Source organism: Labeo rohita, chromosome 10 (assembly GCF_022985175.1).
Source record: "Labeo rohita strain BAU-BD-2019 chromosome 10, IGBB_LRoh.1.0, whole genome shotgun sequence".
Taxonomy (NCBI): Eukaryota; Metazoa; Chordata; class Actinopteri; order Cypriniformes; family Cyprinidae; genus Labeo; species Labeo rohita.
In genome coordinates, this window is record NC_066878.1 from 21,586,385 (window position 1) to 21,601,093 (window position 14,709).

General features: G+C 36.0%; 1 protein-coding gene across 1 annotated transcript in view; it reads left to right on the forward strand.

The window, feature by feature from the left end:
- Nucleotides 1-14,709, forward strand: part of cntfr (ciliary neurotrophic factor receptor) — a 191,864-nt gene that overhangs the window by 64,981 nt on the left and 112,174 nt on the right. The window lies entirely within an intron of this gene.

Consider the following 14,709-nt stretch of genomic DNA (forward strand, 5'->3'; position numbering starts at 1 on the left):
TGCGTATGAATGTGTCTAAGTTTGGAGCAGACATGTTATCTTGCTGTGATGGGTTCTCTCATGCTTGGGTGAATAAGCAGCTATGTTGTTTCTGCATTCCAATTCAGTGTCATTTTGTGAGACAGCGGGGCGGAAGTGCTATCAAGACATCCTTAAAGCTATTGTCATTTTCCGAGTTATTATTCAAGCTGGATGCAACAACACATTACGCCGTTTCCTAACCAGGTGCGACTCAAGTTTCCATCAGCAAGTAATTTGTCTGTCCACGGTGAAGGCAAAATGCTACGCAAAGACAGCCAGTCAGAGCATATTTTATGTTGCTTGCATACTGGAGAAAGTGTTTGATGGAAAGGAATGCATACAATACATTTTAAGTGTTTGGAAAGAGCGAGACAGTTTAAAATGAAGAAGGAGCGACTAATTGGATGAGTCTGTTGCAGCAGAAATGTTTGGTCTCATGACAAAAGGCTACAATGTAGCCGACTTTAGCATTTTTCCCTGTTTGTCAAGAGAAGGGCTGGGCAACATTGGTCTGGGAGGGCCACTGTCCTGCAGAGTTTATCTCCAACCCTAATCAAACACACCTGCCTTTAGCTTTCTAGTGATCTTGAAGACATTTATTAGCTTGTTCAGGTGTGTTTGATTAGGGTTGGAGCTAAACTCTGCAGGACAGTGGCCCAGCCCTGGTCAAGAGTGTATAGCAGGGGTGCCCAAACTTGGTCCTGGAGGGCCGGTGTTCTGCAGAGTTTAGCTCCAACCTAAATTAGACACACCTGAACCTGAACGGCTCTTACTAGGCATTCTAGAAACGTCCAGACAGGTGTGTTGAGGCAAGTTGGACCTAAACTTTTCAGGCGCGAGTTTGGGCACCCCTGGTGTATAGTCCTGCTCCTGAGTGGCCACCTTCCAGCAGGCCATCTCCAACCCCAGTTAATCAAGGTTTTATGGATAACTTAGAAACTTCCTGGAAAGTGTGTTGGAGCTAAATCCTTTATGGATAATGGCCCTTTAGAAGCAAGATTTGGCACCCCTGCTCTATGTCCTTATGGTGTCCCATTTCTTTTGAAATCAATGAATTCAAAGCATACTCTGATGCAGTGTGGAAAAAAAAAAAACTTGATTTAGCTTTGGGTAAAATGAGAAAAAAAGTTGGAAGAGTTGCCATGAATGCAAAACAACCTTACCTTTGGACTGTAGATGAACATGCTTCCCCTGAACCTTCAACTAGAACAGGGGTCTCCAAACTCAGTCCTGGAGGGCGTCCTGTAGCATTTAGCTCCAACCCTAATTAAAGTAATACATCTGAACCAGCTAATCAAGGTCTTACTAGACATGCTAGAAGTGTCCATGCAGGTGTGTTGAGGTATGTTGGAACTAAACTTTGGGCACTGGCCCTCCAGGACCAAGTTTGGAGACTCTGAACTAGAACTTACTGCAGGGAAGGGCAGCTTCAGTCCTGAAGGGCCACTGTCCTGCAGAGTTTAGCTCCAACACTACACAAATACACTTGCTTGTAGCTTTCTAGTGATCTTGAAGACATTGATTAGCTTGTTCAGGTCTGTTTGAATAGGGTTAGAGCTAAATTCTACAGGACAGAGGCCCTCCATTGACCGAAGTTGCCTATCCCTGACTTACAGTATAACCAAAAGTTGAGGGTGGGATGAGAATGGGATGAGGTGTAGAGGTTAAAGACCTGGTCTCGTAACTAAACGCTTGTGTGTTTGTGCCATTGTGAGTCTACCATTGTGAGCACCCAGTCCTGCTCTCGGACAGCCAACATCCTGCAGAGTTTAGCTCCAGCCCTAATTAAACACACCTGAACCAGCTAATCATAGTCCTCCAGGCAGGTGTGTTGGAGCGGTTTGAAGCTAAACTCTGCAGGATGTTGGCCTTCCAAGAGCAGGACTGGGCATTTCTAGTCTAAAACCTCAGTATTGTCTTTCCAGAGAGACTAATTTATACTGCATATTGTCACTTTCAATAAAAGTGTGAGCTAAATGACTACTTACTAAAGAAGGATTGGAGACTCTACGTCAGCCAAAACTGCAGATGTAGCTTCAGTTGGGAAGACTGTTTAAGAGTGATAAAGCATCTTCTTGGATGTCTCATGCTGTTGTCATCCCCCCACACCCCTGCGGCGGCCCACGTTTTGTTGAAGCAGGGCTCTCACTAAAGCTGATTACATCGCTATAATGCCTACTCATTGGCATGTGTTTCTTTGGCAGGCCAGTTGCACTGATACGATGATGTCATGGTGGAATGACATCACCACGTCATCCATCAGCAGTGTTGCTTATCTGTTTCCATGTGCGTTCTGATTGGTCAGCTGATCGTGTTTAATCTAGACAGCAGTCATCACAAACACAAACCATGCAATGCCAGTTAATCCTTTTGCATTAAAAACGGCTTCAGTGAATCCTAGTATACAGACAGACTGAAGTACAGATGGACAAACAAAAAATATACAAAAGCAGAAATGAGAACTGTTTTATTACAGTATGCAGACGTGAACACACACACCCCTCACACAAGATCTGCAATGCATGATTAAGATTGGTATAATTATTGACGAATATATTTTAAAATGAATCAAGACATATGCAAATAGTCAGTAGTGACTTAATGAAAAATGCTTCTTGTTGACTAATTATAACAAAACTCTAGTTGACATCTTGGAAAGTCTTTATTTGTATTCTGCCATTAATTTACTAATTATAGATTTAATATCATGCCACTTTTTCTCAGAAGTAATTTATTTTTGTTTTTATTTATTAATCCCCCCCCCCTTGGGCAAAGCTTGATACTGCACCATATGTTTGTTTCAGTGACAAACTGTCAAAGCATTCTAATTCCGCTTCAGGTGCCTCTTTTCTTGTGATCGTGTGATTGTGAGTAATTGCATTAGAGCTTTGTAAAACTTCCAAGTTTGGTTAGTGTAAAACAGGTGCTGTTGCTCGCCATAACTTTTTAGTACATTTGAAAACCAAATAAAGTTCCGAACAAAGATTTCAGGTTCATATAATCCTGTCAGTCACAAGGATAAGGGTGTAAACTCTGGTTTTGCCAAGAACGAAGTGTTCCTGCATCAACATCTTTTGTTAATCCCGGAACAACATTCCCGGCAAACAAACATAGATTAAACCCTATCTATAACTCCATGTCTAGACAATAACTACCTAACTTAAAATCTGATTGAAATGATAGGTTAAGAATGTCATTCAAGCTCTATCACCTCCTGCATTCCATCCAAAAACGGATGTAGGATATTCATAAAATAATGTCTGACTTCCGAGTTTAAAGGCATTACACTTACTAGATGCTCATGAATGGATGCTATTGTTAGCTTCGCAGGTGTTCCATTTTCAAAAAAAAATGCCTCCTGCTATCCTAATTGCATAGGATAAACAATGCTATGTAATGTTAGCATATGTTCTGCAGGTGTATGATTATAAACATGATGGATCATTTACAGTGTTTAACGCACCTGTCTCCACAAACATTTGATAAGTAGGTTTGATAATCACACTGCATAGGAGCTTATTGATTGGTGTCGTACACCCACATATCATACAAAGTTTTCAAGTTTAATTTTAAGTGATTGTCTATTTTATTCTTTAAAGAAAATTCCTATTTACCAAGTTGAGTGGAACACAACAGAAGCATAAGCCTAAACCTAATATCTGAATGATTGAACCAAGATGTTGACCTAAGATTATTAACAGTAAACAGTATGCTTTGTTTTTTTCCATTTACTGTTATTTCACCGACCATGAACTCATTCATTTTGTATACAGTTTAATTAAATATCATAAAATGATACAGAAAAGAAAGAGTTAAAAAAGTTCATGTAAAATATATATGGGTTTGCGCCAGGGGTGCCCAAACTCAGTCCTGGAGGGCAGGTGTCCTGCAGAGTTTAGCTTCAACTCCAATTAGACACACCAGCTAATCAGGGTCTTACTAGGCACACTAGAAACTTCCTGGCAGGTGTGTTGAGGCAAGTTGGATTCTGTACACACTAATGGTGCATTCAAATCATGTTGGATAGATCATATTTATGAGTTGAACAGACATGAACGCCACCACAAAGTCGTTATTACGAGTGGGAAACTCAAAATTTTCTTTAAGCCCATAGTTTTCGAGTTGGGGGCGTGTCAGTGAAAAAACGTGTCGAATTCAATGGACGCAGCCAAAGACAATAGATATGCATTGTCTGTACTGACGGTAAATTTGGTGAAATGAATAAAATTGTATATATATATTGTAATATACAATAAAACTATATAAGTGAAATGAAATGAATAAAATTGTATGTATATGTATATATATATATATATATATATATATATATAGTAATATACAATAAAACTATATAAGTTACATATACATATATTACATTATAATATAATTACCATATGATGCAATTTACATTACTTTTATGAATTGAATAAAAACAGAAAAAAAGCAAAAAACACAATGATGCACATTCTTTAGTCATCATTTTGTAGATGCAGAGTTTAAAAAAAGGTAAGAAAAGGTAAATCGCCATCTTGAATAAGTGACTTGAACGCACCTGATGTCGTAATGAGGACTTGTCAACTCCTAAGTAGGAACATCCCAGAAAGACTTGAAGGCAGCATAATTACTGACAACAGAAAGTTAAGTACTGTATATTTTTGAAGTGTTTTGATTGGTTATTTATCTTTCAATCTTCTGAGTTTGCGTGAAGAGGGCGGGGCTTATCGCTGGTGCACATTTTGCACATAAGAGCTGTATAAGAGCTCACTCTTAATTCCAAAAAAAGTAAAATGGAGTTTTGTGACAACTGACCACTACTTCTGTGATGTTTTATGCATCCTGGACATGTATTATATGTATGTTTATTTGTACAGTGTGTTTAAGATACTGTGTGAAACCAATATGCTGTAAATATAGAAACGTGCTAGCAGAATAAATAAACGTTGTCGTTTATTCTGTAAATACCAAAAAAAAACAAACAAACAAAAAAACTGCTTAGACATTTAGGTAATGAGTACATTAAAATATGTTTAGTAGGTAAAACACCATGAACTCTGTTCTTACACGAAGGAAATATTGATGAACGTAATTTGCAAACCAGTGTTGATGTCAAAATATATCATTGTTACATGAGTTTCTTGGGAATAGGGACTACAATATAAGCATGGAAACTGATATGCACTCTTTTATTTAAATGGAAATTTATTAAGAATGTAAAGTACCTAGAAGTAGTTTTAATTTCCATATGAACAACATTGTTTTGCTGCATGATGTAACTGATTTTTCTTCTTCTAAATCTGACACCTTTCATTTTCGACACCTTATTTAATTGGTTAATAACAGGTTTGAATGAGAAAGGCATATGGCTGCCTATATTATATTCAGTGTTTGTCCTCATTAAACACAAGATTTGAATGTTTCACATGTAACAGAACTAGAAATAAACAGAAATGAAGACCAAGTCTAGGGATATTTTTAAACCAGAACTAAGAACACAACTCAACCCCATTCCTCCATCAGAAGACGACAGACAAAGCCTTGCTTTGTGTCATCAGTCAGTGAGACCGAGTCCTGACAAGCCCATCTCTGACACTTTAATTATTCATGAGACCCTAAGTGAGAATGAGAGCAAATATATTTCAGAACATCCATTGTCCTGGTCACTTCCAATCCGGCTCAGTGTGGAGAAGCTGTTGAATTCAATCTATCACTTGTTTTTTCTCTAGTGGCCTAAAGGGCCTCACAGTACACAAGTACCCCATTTGATGACGAATCTCGATCAAGTATAGCAATGTGGGAATGATGTTGATGAGTATTGTGCCTCATGCCCAGACTTGCTGGATTATGAAGCTGGCACACAAATCTAAAGCAAATAGATGATTTTCAGATATTTGCATTTCAAAATGCATGATTTTTACACTAGGATTAAGACGCTGTCTTTAGTTGGTAACCTGTGATTATGGATAAGGAGTCATTTGGAAGCTGTCTACTAGCTGTCCTCCCTAAAAAGAGAAAGCAGACTCCCTTTGGGTTGCAAGTGTGAATTTCATCAACAGCTTTGGCTTTGTTAGAGGTGTGAGAGTGTGCGCTCATTGGCTCCCTAAAGAATTTACGTGAATTTTGTGGCGCAATGGCGCATTTATGTTTACTTCAAAAGTGTGAACCATCTCACACGCTCATACCTTGAATCAACAGGGGGTAAAGAGACAATAAAAGCGAATGCGGTGGCTATTTTCAAGCACGTCCTTGGAGCAAGCATGTGAAAGAAGCCAGGTGCATGAACCGCTGACACCGTCAGCACCCTTCGAAATACATCTCTTTCACTACCATTTTCAAGGTGCTCTAGCACCACTTCAAAGATTTAAACTAAACACAGCTTACATTGGGTGTCAGGCGATAAAGACTTATTTAGGAAGACGAGCTTCAGCCGCTTGTTGAACGTCTAAAGGACTGTTTACCTCGGAAGATGTTCAGAAATAAACCTCTCACAACAGTGTATAAATCATTCAAACTTTCCCCTGTCAATAAAGTTCCTTTTCCCAGCATCAATCAATGCTTAAGATGTTCTCCTTGGAAATCCCAACACGGAAAGCATAAAATTGGCATGGCTACACACGGCGCTGAGGAAACAGCTGTTTTGTGTGAAGCTACAGATGTAGGCCGTGTACTTCCCTTCCGTAGTTGCAGTGTTATCCTCCTTTAATTAAACTCTGGAAATGAGGCAATAAAAGGGAATCGTATGAACCCTGTCAAGGGCGTGCCCAGAAACAAAGTATGTTTTTAATAAATAAAAATGCGTATTTATTTATCAGATTTTGGGGTGAAACATGAGTTATGAAATATGCATTAATCTCTTCAGCATTTCTTCTACTTTAAGGGTTCAAAACGTCCAAGATTTACTTTTTTTTTTAAAAATCAAGATTTGACCAATATTTTTCAAGAAACTTTTATTTTATTTTATTTTATTTTAAAGTAGTATTTATTTATTTATTTATTTATTCATTCATTCCCCTCCTACAAGAAAAAAAAAAAGTCCCACAGGTTTAAAACTACACATAGATTAATACTTTTTTTTTTTTTTTTTTTTTTTTTTGAAATACTCTCATTTTTAAGTGAAAAACATCATTTTTGAATGAGATACAAGAAACTATTTCATCTTCCTTATACAAGGAGAAAAGAAAATAGTCTGTGAATCATCATTTATAATGTGACACTGATATATCAACTAAAATCTTCATGTGTCTTTACTTCCTGTCTGATATCATCTCTGTACCCTTGTGGCCTTGTTTTAACACAGTAAATTCCATTCCAGGTCATATTGCGAGTTATAAAATCAGAATTGAGAGATAAACTCACAATTCTGATTTTTTTCTCAGAATTCCGAGTTTATATCTCACAATTCTGAGGAAGAAAATCTGAATTGTGAGATTAAAAAGTCACAATAACCTTTTTTATTCAGTGGGGGAAACAGGCTTCCGTGTGTTGAATGGCATTCTGTGCTGTAGAAGTAAAGCTGCCTTACAATTTGGCCAAAATTAGGTTGTTATGCCCCCCTACCATATTTATTTGTGTCTGGAACATGTCTAAAATGCCTTAAAATACTGTTTTGCTAGGCCGCTCGCTAGGTTTTGCAACAGAGCTTAAGCATCCATCTTCTTGGTCGTGAGCCAAATAGCATAGCCATTCTAGGATTTTGTGAGCTCGCTAATGGGGAATGTTTACTCATGGAGGTCAGCGCAGTTCTTAATATGTATTCGGCCACTGGGCTGGAAGTCTTAATGGAGTTGCACAATGCATTGCAGTTTTAGCGCTCCACTGTGTCTAAATTCAGATAATTGGCGAGGCAGAGTTGAACCGCGGATCAGACTGCTGGATTTTGTGTTAGTTCATGCGTAGTGTTTTTGTTCAGTACAGTGAACACTGTTGACGAGAGAGAGAGTTTAGTATTAGTTCACCTTAGTGAGATCAGGAGTGTTTCCAAGAGATGAGCGGGGTTCATTTTGCAGTGTTCTGTAAATGATCCTGCAAAGACTTAAAGTCCTTAAGTGTATCTACTAGTTATGCTTTTATGTTAATATAGTGCAGAGTAAATAGGAAATCTAGGAAGTTATTCCTTATTAGTCTTTATTTAGGAAGTTTTATGTATGTATGTATGTATGTATGTATGTATGTATGTATTCATTTATTTATTTATTTATTTATTTATTTATGTATGTATTTATGTATTTATTTAATTTACTGACTTACTTACTTACCACAGCACTTTTTGTACCCATGCTATTTAATATATAATGTAATAAAATATTTGTTTGTTTATTTATTTGTTTGTTTGTTTGTTTTTATTTATTTATTTTACCTCAGCACTGTTCGTAGCCATGCTAATGATTATTTCTTCTTCTTCTTCTTCTTCTTCTTTGAGTAATTTAGGAAATCTAGAAAATTAATAATAATAATAATAACAACAACAACAACAACAACAACAACAACAACAACAATAATAATATAAACAACAATTATTATTATTATTATTATTATTATTATTATTATTATTATTATTATTATTATTATTATTATTATTATTATTATCTGTTTATTTATTTAACCTTAGCACTGTTTGTAGCATGCTCAGTATTTATTATTATTATTATTATTATTATTATTATTATTATTATTATTATTATTATTATTATCCTTGTTAGTAATAGGGCCAGTTAAATAAGAAATCTAGGAAGTTATTCCATATTAGTCTTTATTAAGGAAGTTAGTTCTGATTATTTAATTAATATACAATATAAGGAAATATTTATCTGTTTTTGTTTGTTTGACCTCAGCACTGTTTGTAGCCATGCTATTTATTTATTTATTTATTTATTTATTTATTTATTTATTTATAATAATATTTAGATTTTTGTTTTGTGATTTTTGTTTTATATTCTGCATAGTATATTTGAGAGCTTTAAATGGGTAATTATGATAAATTTGTATGTAGGCGAAAAAAAAAAAAAAAACTAAGACCAATAGAACCATTAAAAAACTGGGATTTGCTAAAAGTTTTGTGAATTAAGCTTTATAATTTAAGCATGGTCTTCCAAGGACATCTTTTTTTACATTCTCCATGTGGGTGTAGCCTTAAAATTTAATTCAAAATTTAGAATTCCTTGTGCTAAGACCGTCTAACTGCCCGACTGGCAAAATGATCAAAGCTCTAATGGATAAAAAAAAGCCCTGAAATTTTAATGAACTACATAAAGTAAAGCACACACCTAATGCTGGGTGGTCATGTTTGATTCAGATGGCTCTTAATGATTGTGCCTGGAGAATAAGAGATGCATTACAACTGAGCCTAGCCATGACTTGCTTGATTATACTATGCAATGAACTGCTCAGTTTTTCCAAGAGCAAGAAGAATTATCTCTCAACTTGTGTATTATTGCTTTAGATGGAGATTATTAACTCTATTCTCTTGTTCATTATTCCCCTGCTTCCTATAAACTCTTGGCAGCTTGCTTCAGTGAGTGTCTATACAGCATTGCACGCCTTGGCATTGAAATTTTTTGCCCCTTCCCTTTTGGCAAATTTGCTTAGCTGTCTTCAAGACAGCATTTTTAAAGTCATTTCACACATGCTTAATTGGAATTCTGGACTTTCACTGGTTTTAAGCCACACTGCATCAGCTTCTGCCCAATGTTTTGGGTCATCACCCTGTTGGAAAATGAATCGTCTTTCAACCCCAAGAGCAATAGCAGATAGCGACACAGTTTCCTTACAGCATTTTTCCATTGTTAGCTTCATCCAGTTTTCCTCGTCTTTATGAGTTTCCCTGCTTTCCGATTCCTGCCATGGAATAGCATCACAAAAGAACAAAGCTCTCGCAACCACACAGCACCGTGGAGTTTTCTAAGTGCAGTGTGCTTGTTTAGTTTGTAACATTGAGGTTAAAAAGTTATTATTTGGTCTCAAAGAACATGTTATCTTCCTCCAAACTGTTGAGACTCTCACATTCTTTGGAATTCCTTTGCATAACAATTAACCAACCTAGCTGTAAAATAAAATAAAATAAAATAAAATGTTATACTATGCAAATGTAATTTATAATTTTAGAATTATTTATAATAAGTAAAATGCAAAATAAAACACACAGTTGTGTATAATGGCCTTCATATTGTTTAGCAACAGCATGGCTGAGAGTAAAACTAGTGTAGTTTGCCTTAAAGTGAAAAAGTAAAATGCTTTTGAGCAAGGCAGAATTAAGCGCAAATAGTCTTCACAGCATCCTGCCTATGTGATTTTTCTTTCTCCCTTGAAACAACGTCAATAGCAGCACATCAGTGCATCTCCCAAGGCTGCTTCACGGACTATCCAGACAGCTGTTTAAATCACCCACACTTCCACACAGATGTTTTTGTTTGTAAATAGAAACCTAATGTGGAGGACATGAGCAATACATTTCTGGTGTGGATTGATGCTTTCCACTGTTATTTCCCTATTGCCGGTTAACTATGTGTGGATGCACCTTTAGTGGGAAATGAAATGCCTATAACAGATGCAAATGGAGAAATAAAATCTAGGATCTGTATTGAGTAAGTAAAAAAAAAGTGTGTGAAGATGCAAATGCAGTGTTTGAAATGGTTTCCATTTGCCATAATGGAGCATTTACCGTATACAAAATAATAGGGCAGCGTCCCTCTTGCCTACTGTTTACTAATTTTGTGCGTACAAATAAATAGGTGTGTGTGTACTTGTTCTTGCTACACTGTGGGGACCAAATGTCCCCACAAGGATAGTAAAACCTGAAATTTTTGACATGGTGGAGACCGGCCTGCGGTCCCCACAATGTAAAAAAAAAATTATTCAAGATAGTAAATGATGTTTATCTGAAAATGTAACAATGCAAACATGTTTTCTGTAAGGGGTAGGTTTAGGTTTTAAACTAATTTGTTACCCTGCTGCCTTAAAATTTTAAGATCAGTCAACTCAAATAAGTTTAGTCAACTTGAAATGTTAAGTTGTACTAAGTGACAACTTAGATATTTGAGTTGACTAGACTAAAAATTTGGTTTGTAAACCTTAATAGCTGTGCTTGTTATCCAGCTGCCTTACAATTTTAAGTTGAATCAACTCAAATATCTAAGATGTCACTTAGAACAACTTAACATTCCTCTTGACTGAACTTAACATTTTAAGGTAGCCAGGTAACAAATTATTTTAAATAGACTAAAATTGTTTTTTACAGTGTAGGAGTGCAAAAAATATTTCACCTTATAAGTATAAACAAAATGTTTAGATTTGAAAGGTAACGTGTATGTTTTGTGCAACTAGCAAAACAAACCACAACTGTAAAAGTAGAACTTGTTCCCTAAATATTCCTACAGTAAACAGAAAAGTCTGTAAATTATGGCCCAATGTAATGTGTTGATATGTGTCGTATTGTTTTCTTTCACAACCTGTGTTTTGAATTGCATTGTGTTGCGTTTTAGGGTTAAGGAAATATCTGTAAACTCAGTGGATAATGTCCTGGCAGAAAATTTCTTTTGTGTTTTTCTCCAGATTTTTTTTTTTTTTTTTACGGTGCATGTGATCGAGCCAGACGTCGACTAGTCAGACTGCTCAAATAAACAGAGTAATGTTTTGAAAGTTTGTCAGTGTTTACACTCTTTGGGGAAATCAACTTATGAATGGCTTACTCATAGTTGTCTCTGCACATTACACACAGAGAGGAGAGAGTATTTTAAGACCGAAAATATTACACACTTCACCTTTAAGGTGCAAATCCGCCTAAACCTTTTGATCCCATATTGTTCAAGTGCATTACTGCTTCACCGCATGCACACATACCCAAACAAGCCTAACAAAACATTTATAAGCAGGTCCCCAGATGCCAAAAAAGCGAGTATTAAAAAGGATTTTTGAAATTTAATCCCTAGTGTCTTGAATAATCTACCAGGTATTTTTCAACCTCTGGCCATGCAGACGTTTTCCATATGCGTTTTTGTAATTGCATGATTAACTTTCCTTTGCCCTGCTCGAATGTGAGTGTTTTTCCTGCTGTTGTTCTCAGAGCACCACTTTAAAATATGCAGATTAACTACCTGTCAGATGTCAGGTGGTATTACAGCAATGATATATATACGCAGGGCCACCTTTACAGTATTGTACTATAAATCCTAAAAGTTGCAATTCCAGTGCATTATGTGCGTCGTACGAATGAAGAGACGCTGACTAGAAGTTGAACCCAAGCCATATATAAAATAGAAATACTGCAAAGCGCTGGGAGCTCTTGCACAAGGAGTGGAGCTCTTTAAGATTTGCTGCAATTGATTTGCTGTGATATTCTCTGTCCTCTCTGTTAGCTATCAGAGTAAGAAAAACACCCTCATGCTCTGTCCGTAACCTTTTCAGCCAAACTGGCAAAAGTGATTCAAGCTAGGAAATTGGTTCAAAGGAAGGTGGAATTGGATTTCCAAACTACAGCACCCTGAATGGATACTGCTGCCTTAAACATGCTCGTTGGGCTAAAGAGATTTCAGAGACACTCAGGCAAGACCTCTAGCAGGAGAAGGAAGCTCAGCTCAGACATTTCAACAATAAGGTATCTGCTTTCAGTGCAGCTAAACTGAAAGATGGTTACAGTTAACTAGCAAGACTTTCTTGGTCAATTTACCTAAATTTACCTTTACAAGAGATACAGTGCTGGTCAACCAGCTTCAGCATTTCTTGTGAACAGCGTTGCTATGTTAGTCCCAGGCCTCAATAATACGGTTGGCCAGCGTGAGAGAGTTTGGGACCATTTGACGGAACACTGATTTTCCTTGTTGGGCCAGTGCTTCATTGTTTGCAAATCTTACATTTAATCATCATTATTTCTGAAGGATCATGTGACATTGAAGACTGGAGTAATGATGCTGAAAATTCCGTCTTGATCACAGGAATAAATTACATTTGAACATAGATTCACATAGAAAATGGGTATTTTCAATTGTAATGACTGTTTTTACTATATTTTTGCTCAAATAAATGAGCAGAAGAGAAGTCTTTCAAAAACAACAAAAATTGTACCAAACCCCAGCATGTGAATGCAAGTGTCCCTGTATGTTATTCCTTGAATTTGGTTGCAAAAATGATTTAAAAAAAAGAAAAAAAAAAAGGTTCTGTCACACCCCTGGACATTTTAGTTGGTTTCTCCCATCATTTCCCCCTGTAGATCTGTGTGTTTTGGTCTCTCCCTCATTGTCTGCACCTGGTGTGTTAATCAGTCTGTCTATTTAATGTGTGTGATTACCCTCCTCATGTGTCAGACCTTAATGTTACCATCCTGTGTTCCTCGAGTTCCTTGTGGATTATATTAAACTGTTCGTTTCACTACGTCGTTGTTCGTCTGTTCCTGCCTGAAACCTGACAGGTTCTAGTTTGCCAACATGAAAATGTAAGAATGAATTTTGATAGCCTTGGATGCAACAGTAAGAATGGGATGAAAATAAAAAAAGAAAAATGGTTGCATTGATTTTATATTACAGCAGTATATTTTCCGCTATTATTATTAAAGCTAGATATGTGACCCTGGTCATAAGGGTCTTTTTTTTTTTTTTTTTTCTTTAAATTTAGATTTATACATCAACTGAATGCTAAATAAATAAGCTGTATGGTCTGTTAGGATAGGACAATATTTGGTCGAGATACAACTGTGTGCAAATCTGGAATCTGAGGATGAAAAATATTTGAATAAATATTGAGAAAATGTTGTCCAAATGAAGTTCTTAGCCATGCATTATAATCAAAAATTAGGTATTGATATATTTACAGTATGAAATGTATTTAATTATTTATTATTATTTAATTATTTAACTCTTTAACTGTCACTCCCATTTTTTAACACAGACATAAAAATGCACTATCCAGACTTACATTTTTTTTATAATTCATGAATGAAAACATTTTGTAATATCATTTTAAGATTTTCCGTGGTAATGCAATGTCTGATTTTAAAATGCCTTTCAAAGGATGAACTTTGAGATTTTAAGTTTTGAACTGATATGTAATTTCTTATGATTTCTAAAATGTAATAGGGAAAAAGGCAACGAAGAAAGTCTTTTGTGACAAAGGTCAGAACTCATGTTATGATGTAGATTTTCTTAAGTTGCATTCTTGACATATATTAATCTATTACTTTTCCTACATACTTTGTAACACAAAAATATGATAAAATATCTATTTGGGAGTCTTAGACCTTTCCAACGATGCATAGTTTGTCATGATTAGATTAGGATTTATTTGTAATATGGTGAAGTAAACTTAGGCATCTCACAGAGAGGACGGAACATGCCCCTTCAGTTGGACCGAGTGGCAAAAGAGCCTGCTGCATGACTGGATTTAATAGGGAAACTGTAAAAACGCGAGTAAAACAAACGATTGTCAGTTTAAATTAAAGGTTGTTAGACTCGATATAGTGTTCCTTACAACTTACTAGATATTCAGTGGTCCATGGATATTGATATGCAGCCAGGAATCATGTTTCCTGATATTTATATGTGCCTGATTTTGACACCGGGAAAATACATAGAGCAAATTTGCCTCTGAACGTATTTTGAAAATACATCATACAATCATCCAGCCCAAAAACTAATATAGTTTTTGTTAGTGTTTTTGTTCATGTTTATTTAAAAACTTTCAGTTATGCAGAATATAAGATGGAAA